At 34.6% G+C, this 10,695-nt stretch overlaps 1 long non-coding RNA gene across 1 annotated transcript; it reads right to left on the reverse strand.

Moving 5' to 3' along the window:
* Positions 1–486: 486 nt before the first annotated feature.
* Positions 487–10,453, reverse strand: LOC127875146 (uncharacterized). The gene is made up of 2 exons (XR_008047308.1): positions 7,977–10,453; positions 487–4,475 (listed from the first exon to the last, which is right to left on the reverse strand). It is a non-coding gene; the product is annotated as an uncharacterized LOC127875146 (long non-coding RNA).
* Between the last annotated feature and the right edge of the window lie 242 nt (positions 10,454–10,695).

Genomic DNA, 10,695 nt, shown 5'->3' on the forward strand with positions numbered 1-10,695 from the left:
ATAGTTCTATGTATGATAAATTATATAAAAACAACTTTTTTCAGAGTAAGATCATATTATATTCTATTAATATTTCACGTGTCAATTGATATCCACATGCATTCTATTTGACCATGGACATCGTTAACCCTGAAGATATTATCACGAGCCATATTGGTTTTCGAATTTATTTTATGTTTTCGTGGTGAAGGAACCCAAATAGTGTGATGAAATTGAAAAAAAAATGGAAGTATTTCGGGTTTAACGATAGTGATAGTCATATAATCCCTAATACTTTTTGTTTTGTTGACCTAAGTTGTCATTAAAAGGCATTTACAGGTAGATCCTTACCGTCTTAACATGTGTTTAAAAAAAAATTATATTTGCATTTATTAAAGTATGCAAAAAATGTAAAAAATAAATGTATATATAGTGTCTTGAATATATTTAATGTTTATTGTTTATTGGTAATAACACGTTTTCCCATTTTGAATTAAATATATCATGAATACAATAATCATTTAATAGCGACACTATTGTGAATGTCATTTACATACACCACATATTGGTATATTTTAAACATTTTATTATTTCATTTTATTAGTACAACCAGCACCCTATATCACTCGCGGTGTTATGCGAGCCATCACAATATCACAAATCTTATAATCGTGATTTATCATTGCCAGTGTGCCTGCTCTTGGTTGTTGCTCCCTATTTTACACGGTGACATGATCTTCTTGCAACTTCAAACATATATGGATGCTAACAGCTGAATACCACATTCTTTAAATTATTATGCTATCTTTTAAACGATATTTTATAGTTTTGTATAGTCTTCTCCATATAATGCATTTTTTTCGCGAACAGTCCGCTCGGTCTTTGTAAATTGGATTTTTCCAAAACTTCCTCAAGTGTCCATTTCGCAATAAATATCGACAATAAATGGATTTCTGAAAGCGGTAAGTTCTTTCGAGTATAGCGCAGCAAGACACAGAAATACAATTTCTGGTCGAACAGTGGTTTAAATTACATTGCAAGATCAATGACATTATAGACAGTGGACTTGCTTACCAAATGCCGCAAATGAATGTCTTTTTATTCGTTTTTTAATTGCGAACGCGTGATCAAATATGTTTTTTCTTGTTTCATTATTTTGCTTGATGTGACCTTTTCTTGTATACAATGTTTTTTATGAAAAAAGAACCACTTATTTCTTATAAACGTTTTCTCATTGAATATGTTAATTCAAGTTATATTTTATTATAATGGAGATATTGACCGAGCAAGTCTTACGCATTGTTCCACTATGACACTGTCGCTAGTTGTACACGATGTCCGATCAAATTTTGTTCGTGCAGAATGTACATAAACATCCAATCTTTTACAGGTTCGGCATTTCCAATAAGCAATAAACAGTAGAATACAGTCTTGAACTAGAATTATAAGCCTAAAAAAAAAACTCATCTGCAAATAATCCAGCTGAAAAAAGCTCAAACAAATCCAAACAAAGATTCATCATGAAAACATTTGTTAGAATAGCTAGGAACAATAACTTGTATTTGAGCGTTGTAATGCTACAAATAACTTTCGTACACGCGTCGTTGGATCCAGCAATCTCTAAAATGTAATGATCAGCATTTATTTCAATCGTCTTTTTGTCCTTTTTGTGGTTATTCTGTCCATTTTCTTCCACGAAATCTTCATGCAACTTCCAACATAAATGTATGTTTAATTTTGTACATCTTACTGTACATTTGATTCTTTCTTCTTCTTTAAGGATGTCACAAGGAAATGTCATCTCTGGAACTGATGCAGGCAGTACTACGTCTTCTCGATGCAATCAAACAGACCGTTCAGAGTTCGTTAATTCGCTCCGTCGGAAGCTTTCCAAAATGTCTATTTTGCAAGGAATGTCCACATTGAAATTAACGCTTAAAATTGATAAAATCTTACGTGTATATCATTGGTATAACAACATTCTTTATGTGGTACAGTAAGCAACTATATATAATCTCTTCTTGCTAATCGATTCAAAATAATTTGTAAGACCAACAGCATTCATAACGCTACATTTGAAGAGAGTTGACTTACTGAGCAAACTTCCTAGAACGATATCTTCAACAATTGTTCCTGCATAATCCGTTAGATAATGAGACACATTCAGCGTATAACTGTTGAAGTGTTTAACTCCATTGTTCAGGATATCGTTTAGTTTGTTAATTGCATGTCCTCGTTGTTGCCGAGAAATCTTATTGAGTGGCAGATTCCGTTCAGGTATCATGCAGTATGGAAGATTGTTTGTCTTTTAGCAAAGTTTTAGGTATTCTAGCGCATTCCTGAGGCAGGTCACTAGATTGTCTGGCCGAAAATCATTGAATGAAGTTTTTCAGTCTGCCAAAATTGCACATTTTTCATTACGAACGAAGATATCTCAGGACATACAGGTTTTAATATATACTTAGCTAAAATTTTCAATACCACATACACTTTCAACAGTCCGCTCGGTCTTTGTAAATTGGATTTTTCCAAAACTTCCTCAAGTGTCCATTTCGCAATAAATATCGACAATAAATGGATTTCTGAAAGCGGTAAGTTCTTTCGAGTATAGCGCAGCAAGACACAGAAATACAATTTCTGGTCGAACAGTGGTTTAAATTACATTGCAAGATCAATGACATTATAGACAGTGGACTTGCTTACCAAATGCCGCAAATGAATGTCAAACCCCGTATTTAGTATGTCTTTTTATTCGTTTTTTAATTGCGAACGCGTGATCAAATATGTTTTTTCTTGTTTCATTATTTTGCTTGATGTGACCTTTTCTTGTATACAATGTTTTTTATGAAAAAAGAACCACTTATTTCTTATAAACGTTTTCTCATTGAATATGTTAATTCAAGTGTACATTTGATTCTTTCTTCTTCTTTAAGGATGTCACAAGGAAATGTCATCTCTGGAACTGATGCAGGCAGTACTACGTCTTCTCGATGCAATCAAACAGACCGTTCAGAGTTCGTTAATTCGCTCCGTCGGAAGCTTTCCAAAATGTCTATTTTGCAAGGAATGTCCACATTGAAATTAACGCTTAAAATTGATAAAATCTTACGTGTATATCATTGGTATAACAACATTCTTTATGTGGTACAGTAAGCAACTATATATAATCTCTTCTTGCTAATCGATTCAAAATAATTTGTAAGACCAACAGCATTCATAACGCTACATTTGAAGAGAGTTGACTTACTGAGCAAACTTCCTAGAACGATATCTTCAACAATTGTTCCTGCATAATCCGTTAGATAATGAGACACATTCAGCGTATAACTGTTGAAGTGTTTAACTCCATTGTTCAGGATATCGTTTAGTTTGTTAATTGCATGTCCTCGTTGTTGCCAAGAAATCTTATTGAGTGGCAGATTCCGTTCAGGTATCATGCAGTATGGAAGATTGTTTGTCTTTTAGCAAAGTTTTAGGTATTCTAGCGCATTCCTGAGGCAGGTCACTAGATTGTCTGGCCGAAAATCGTTGAATGAAGTTTTTCAGTCTGCCAAAATTGCACATTTTTCATTACGAACGAAGATATCTCAGGACATACAGGTTTTAATATATACTTAGCTAAAATTTTCAATACCACATACACTTTCATATGCGTATTGTTTAGCGTACGAAGTAGATACATCTCGCCAAGTGTAAAACATAGCCTCCACTGAAGATCTGAATGTGCTGTTCCTTTTTGTGCCACTGGTACCACAACTGCCGGAAGACTTACAACGTATCCGATATTGTGTATGCCCCGCGGTCTCTACACGACCAATTAGTCAAAATAGTCTTGCAATAACACGGGAAACCACGAACGTAATCTATTTTTTCATATAAATTTAAAGAACAGAATCTTGCCAGAAAGCGCGTTTGAATAGTGGTGTCTCTCTTTGGCCAAGAGGGACCCTGACGATCCATAAAAACGGTGTGTTTACCAAGATAGCTGTCGGGAGAAGCAACCATATCGTCGTTTTTTGCCATGAATTTTTCGGCAGAAAGGTAAGTTTCTCAAAAGCGCTGTATAAGATGATCCTGAATATTACCATAAAGTCGTACTTTTTCAAACGGCCCGTTGGCTTTAAGGAAGTAATGTCTTGGCGGTGTTCGTGTGTTGTCTAATTCCAACCACGCTTTTGTATGTGTTGTCTTATACGACGCTATACTATTTTCCAAACAAATACATGTATAGTATATCTGTAGACCATCTATGTCATTAAGATACGATAAACCAATGCCTTCACGCTGACTTCCCACAAAGATTCTAGAAATATCGTCACGCTTTTGTAGTCTACGTGTTGACAAGGTTTAAGCAATGGTACACTTATCCATCATACATATTCGTTCTTTTATATCATTTTCGTGAAAACCCGACTCATCAAGAAACTGGTAAAGTTGAATGGAAACACGACTGCTGACTGACTTTGTCATTTTGCAAAGGCCCTTTTCAACAGCATCTTAAAAAACATAACATATTGCTTTTTTCGTTTTATATTCAAAACTTAGTGTACAAAAGTTTATATTAAATAAATACTGATGATTATGATATTGGTCAGTTTCAAAAACATCTTAAAGATAATCATCATTAAAATGATGCGAAGACTTACGAGGAAAACAACTGCACACAAGAGTATTCGTGTAATGTGAACAACCAAAAACATACAAACAAGTAAAAAAAGTGAACAGTTGCTAATATGAGAGAGAAAGATGTGCAAACATTTGAATAAAACAAAAAGTACAAACAGATGGATAAAAGGTAGTAAATAGTTTAAACAAGTTCATTCTTCGGCGAAAACAGCAACTCTGAAAACAACGAATAATTCCAAGAACAAGAGGGCCATGATGGCCATACAATGATCAAAATAGTTCAAGATTTTTCATCGATTGTGGAAAATATCATATGATGACTAATTATTCTATGTACCAAATACTCACATTCAAACTTGACCTAGATATTATCAGAAAAAAACTTTTTTTGGTATTGTATTACAATTGAGTCATAAATAAAGCTCCTAAAGTCATAATAAGGTTTTTCGTTGGTGTGATCTTACAAACTAGTTTTCGGACAAACTTATATTTAATTCAAAATTGGACTAGATAATGTCAAGATTAACAATCAAAACTAGGTTTTATTGTGGTTGAGACCTTTATCACACGTCAAGCGTCGTAATAAGATTATTAATAAGTGACCTGATGTCTTAGTTTTTGGACAAACATAACCAAGATTTAAACAAGGTATAACGTTTGTCAAGATATTTATTTTGTTTTGATCAAGTCTCAGTAAGAGTGGGTCATAAGTGTAGCTTCTAGAGTGAAAACGATATTTGTCTATTATTTGACACTTTTACTTAGATTGTTCACACATGTTATCAAAATTCTAACTTGGTATAGATATTTTAAAGATGAAGTTTCGCATCAAACTTTTACGATGTAACATGGTGACATAGTATTTGGTGGGACGTGGTCTAGGCATTGTCATAATACTATATTAACTCAATCTGATTAGGTTGAATAACCATTTAGTGATACGTGTGGCTTAGAGGGTCGATCATGCTTTATTATCTAGCGTTTGATCTGGGGACCTAGTTTTGGGACACACATAATCCAGATTCGAACATGGCCTATTGTCAAGATAAACATTCTGATCAAGTTGCATCAAGATTAAGTCATGAATGTGACTTTCAGATATGTATCAAATATTTAAATAAGATTTAAACCAGTTAACATTTTTTTGGAAACTCGAGCTCCGGGCGTAAATTTGGCCTATCAAAATAATAACATTCTGATAACGTCATGAGATTTACGACATATATGTAACCTATAGTGTACGTGAGCTTGAAATTGACGATACAAAGATTTCACCTGATGACTTAGTTTTTAGACCCACGTAGCACAGATGCAAACTTGTTCTAGATATTGTTATTATAAACAGTTCGACAAAGTATTAGGGCTTCGGAGTGTTAACAATAATTTTCTAAGATTTTATCAATGATCTAGTTTTGAGACACGCATGGCCCAATTATAAATCTGAAAATGTTGTTGAGATAACAACTCTTACAAAGTGCCAAGTTATGAAGCAAAAATGTGGCCTCTAGAATCATTAACAAACGAACAGTTGATGATCCACGACGCAGAAAGCACACTGCATTCTTCAAAACGATGGCCGTGTGGGTTAAAATAAAATCTCACTTTAAGCACATCGCACTCTGTTCTCATGCGAAATTAAAAATACACAATCATAATGATTACATGATACTCGTAGATCAATGTAGGATAAAAATGTCTCTTTAAACAGTACGTATATGAGTGCTCAGAAAAAGATCAACCTTTTATAATCATTTAAATTTATATAGAAAAATAAAACAGATGAATATAGGTCGTTATTAATATACAGTAGGACTGAATATAAAAATTGTATTTAACAAGCTAAAATACAATATGATAATAATCAAACCAAAAAATTGCTAGATGCAAGGTTTAAAAACGACGAATTATGTTAGAAAATGTTAAAACAGTCAGCGGGTTTACAAACATCAAATATAACCATGGATGTATTTACGAATTATTTTAAATGTATTAATAACCCAGATAGCATTTTTTTCATCTTATGAAGACGTTTGGAAGTTAAGTGAAAGGTATGGACAAAATGAGTTTAATATTATGTTTGAGGAATTAAATATGCCTATATCAAAACAAGAAGTTACCAAGGCAATTTCCGAAATAAGCCCGAAAAGAGTGCTGGCCCTGATTTATATTTAAATGAATTTTTTAAACACGGAAAAAGTATACTTAACGCCGTATTTACATGCGCTATTTAATAAAATATTTATGTAAGGGTATTTTCTTTCGGCATGGTAAGATGGTCTCTTTATTTCTTTACACAGGAAAGGCAGTGTTAACGATGTCAATAATTATCGAGGTATTACACTTCTCAGAACACTTGGAAAATTATTTACCAAAATATTAAATAATATATTATCTGTTTGGTACGATGGCAAAGAGGTGACATTCACTTCTCTTTTTTTTATTGCTGTCCTCTTTTTTTCTATCTCGTGGCCACGAGTTAGCTATGTCGTGGCCACGAGATAGAAAAAAAGAAGAGTGCAAAACTAAAAAAAGCGGAGTGCAATTAAAAAAAGAGCGGTGCAGTAAATAAAGGCAGAGTGCATTAAACAAAAGAGGAGAGAATTTTTGCTATCTCGAGATCCCGAGTTAGTCAGCCAATCAAATTTTGCGTAACATGCGTAAATATTCTGTACGCATATATATAGCTGGTCAAAGCAGGCAAGGCTCTGATATAACATAACATACTACTATTAGTACTACTATTACTACTACTACTACTGCTGCTGTTGTTGTTGTTGCTGCTGTTACTACTACTACTACTACTACTACTACTACTACTACTACTACTACTACTACTACTACTACTTCTACTGCTACTACTACTACTACTACTACTACTACTACTACTACTACTACTACTACTACTACTACTACTACTACTACTGCTACTACTTCTACTACTAGTACTACTACTACTACTACTACTACTACTACTACTACTACTACTACTACTACTACTACTTCTACTACTACTACTATTACTACTATCGCTTCTGCTGTACTGCTGTATATGTATTGTTGCAATTGAACGTATTATTACTTTGTATAATCATGACAATTTACTTTGTAAACACTGTACGCTTAATTTGTCAACTTGGGCATTTGGCCTTCTGGATGTTATGTTCAAATCACTTGTAATCTTTCATTAAATGACATGTGTTAATCAAAACTAACAAGCATTGCACAAACATACTATTATTTTCTGGGTTTTAATGACAATTCACACTCATGATTCATTATTCAAATTGTTCATTTTTGAACAATAGCGAAAATCGCACAATTTCTTACTCATAAGAACAACAAAGGCAAAATGTGTAAGCAAGTATACATACCCGATTTTTTTCAATTTTCTTAAACTTTTTACACCGTTCATCATAATTGTATTTATATGTCAACGAATAAGGCGCATACAAACCTATTTAACAAAGCACATATACACGGATACAGGTGTTTGATCACGTAGCAAACCTTGGACTTTCAAATCGAAAGTGCGTTATAATCAAAAGATACAAAACTTAAACGTAAACTTTGTTGAACAGGTTATATGAAGATATGTATACTAGGGTCATTGTTGAAATAATTAAATCTAAGCGATGGTTTGTTTTTAAAATCACAAAGTGTTATCAATGTATTATATTGTAGATATGAAGCCATATACTCAAAATGTTTAATTGTGTAAGTTTTGCAAGAAGTGTTTTATGAACAATAAACTTTAAACGTTGTCGATGAGAAAAGTCAATCATGAATCGATTTGTTCTTTGTCGAAGTTATTAGGAATATTTTTTGTCAATTTAGTTTCCCTATTTAATCAGCAAAAGAATGAAACGTAATGTTGAATAATGGCATTATATCTTATTTTGTCTGGGTTGGAGGAAACTGCGTTCGTGATTCTTGTAAGCTAATAAGATAAGAGTGCAGAGACACGATCCTTTTCCTCGCATACCATCGGGATCTTCACAGACACAATCCTTTTCCTCGCATACCATCGGGAGCTTCACAGACACAATCCTTTTCCTCGCATACCATCGGGATCTTCACAAACACAATCCTTTTCTCGCATACCATCGAGATCTTCACAGACACAATCCATTTCTTCGCATACCATCGGGATCTTCACAGACACAATCCTTTTCCTCGCATACCATCGGGATCTTCACAGACACAATCCTTTTCCTCACATACCATCGGGATCTTCACAGACACAATCCATTTCCTCGCATACCATCGGGATCTTCACAAACACAATCCTTTTCCTCGCATACCATCGGGGTTTTCACAGACACAATCCTTTTCCTCGCATACCATCGGGATCTTCACAGAAACAATCCTTTTCCTCGCATACCATCGGGATCTTCACAGACACAATCCTTTTCCTCGCATACCATCGGGATCTTCACAGACACAATCCTTTTGCTCGCGTACCATCGGGATCTTCACAGACACAACTCTTTTCCTCGCATACCATCGGGATCTTCACAGGCACAATACTTGTCCTCGCATACCGTCGGGATCTTCACTGACACAATCCTTTTCCTCGCATACCATCGGGATCGTTACAGACACAATCTATTTCCTCGCATACCATCGGGATTTTCACAGACACAATCCTTTTCCTCGCATACCATCGGGATCTTCACAGACGCAATCCTTTTCCTCGCATACCATCGGGATCTTCACAGACGCAATACTTTTCCTCGCATACCATCGAGATCTTCACAGACACAATCCATTTCCTCGCATACCATCGAGATCTTCACAGAAACAATCCTTTTCCTCGCATACCATGTTAACAGTAACATAGCTATTTCAGATCATAAAGTATTATTGCGATAACCACCTTCAGTTTTGCACACTTAACTTCTTCCTCTACCTGCTGCTGTGTTTTTAGCTCGGCTGTTTTCGGAGAAAACCCGAGGTATTGTCATAGCCAGCTCGTGTTCCGCCATCCGGCGTCTGCAGTGCTAAAACCTTAAGATTGGCTCTAAAATCAAAGTGCTTCCACCTTCAACTTTGAAACTTCATAATATGTAGATGTACCTTGAAACGTTCTACACGCCACACCCATTTAAGGTCACTAGGTCAAAGGTTCAGGTCACCACTAAAAAAATTGACAAGCTTTCATTTATTCAAAACTGTACCCACAGCCGAGCGTTGGCACCCGTTATGCGGTGCTCTTGTTTTTTATTTATTATACACCGGTACATGTAGTATTTTCTCATTATAATATATCCAGTATCATGACTGTGAACGTGTATTATAACGGAGAGTTATATTTATTTATAATTCATCACATTTCACAGATGACTGCCTTGTATAGGTTTATTAATTTGTGTATGCTTTGTTTACCTATGGTCACTAGGTCTATTGTTCATTGAATTAACGAATAAACCAAAGCGTTGATGTTAATGCTTATGTTTCCTTAATAAGAACAGTACAAGTGTAAACTGAATCCGATCTGCACACTCAAACTCACGTGCATTCTCATGACACACTGCTATCTTTTTCATTTCCGAATACGTTGATTCGTCCGTCGGCGTATTTTTTCCTAGTTTTTCCATAGCACATATTTTCTCATGATCTTATTCTTTGGGTGATCACGACAGCAAATACTACACAGGTTTAACGCAGTCAGCAAAACCCATTCTTTTTTCGTTTTGATTTCCTTTTCATAACTTAAAGGTTCACATAATACAGAACCTGTTTGTTCAATTTTCACTCCTTTTATATGTTTGTAATATGTCGGCTGTCCATTTTTTAAAGATTGATGAACTACTGTCGATAAGTTACTATTTAAAGCAAAACTGGGAAAAATCTGACGCACACAGTTTACATTTTCTTTCCCAAACTAAACAACTGTTACCAGTCGTTACGTAAATAAACTGGCACTTAACGTGTCGTCAGGGCAACTTTTTATCTTATTGATGAAAATATCTAACCGCATTAACCGTCGATATGGCTCTTAAATAAATGTGTTTTAGAAATCGTTTATTAAAAAAAAATCACCAACAATTATAATTAAGTCGTGCACTGAAAACGGTGGTTTAATGCGTG

The sequence above is a fragment of the Dreissena polymorpha genome, chromosome 3, assembly GCF_020536995.1.
Source record: "Dreissena polymorpha isolate Duluth1 chromosome 3, UMN_Dpol_1.0, whole genome shotgun sequence".
NCBI classification, from domain to species: domain Eukaryota; kingdom Metazoa; phylum Mollusca; class Bivalvia; order Myida; family Dreissenidae; genus Dreissena; species Dreissena polymorpha.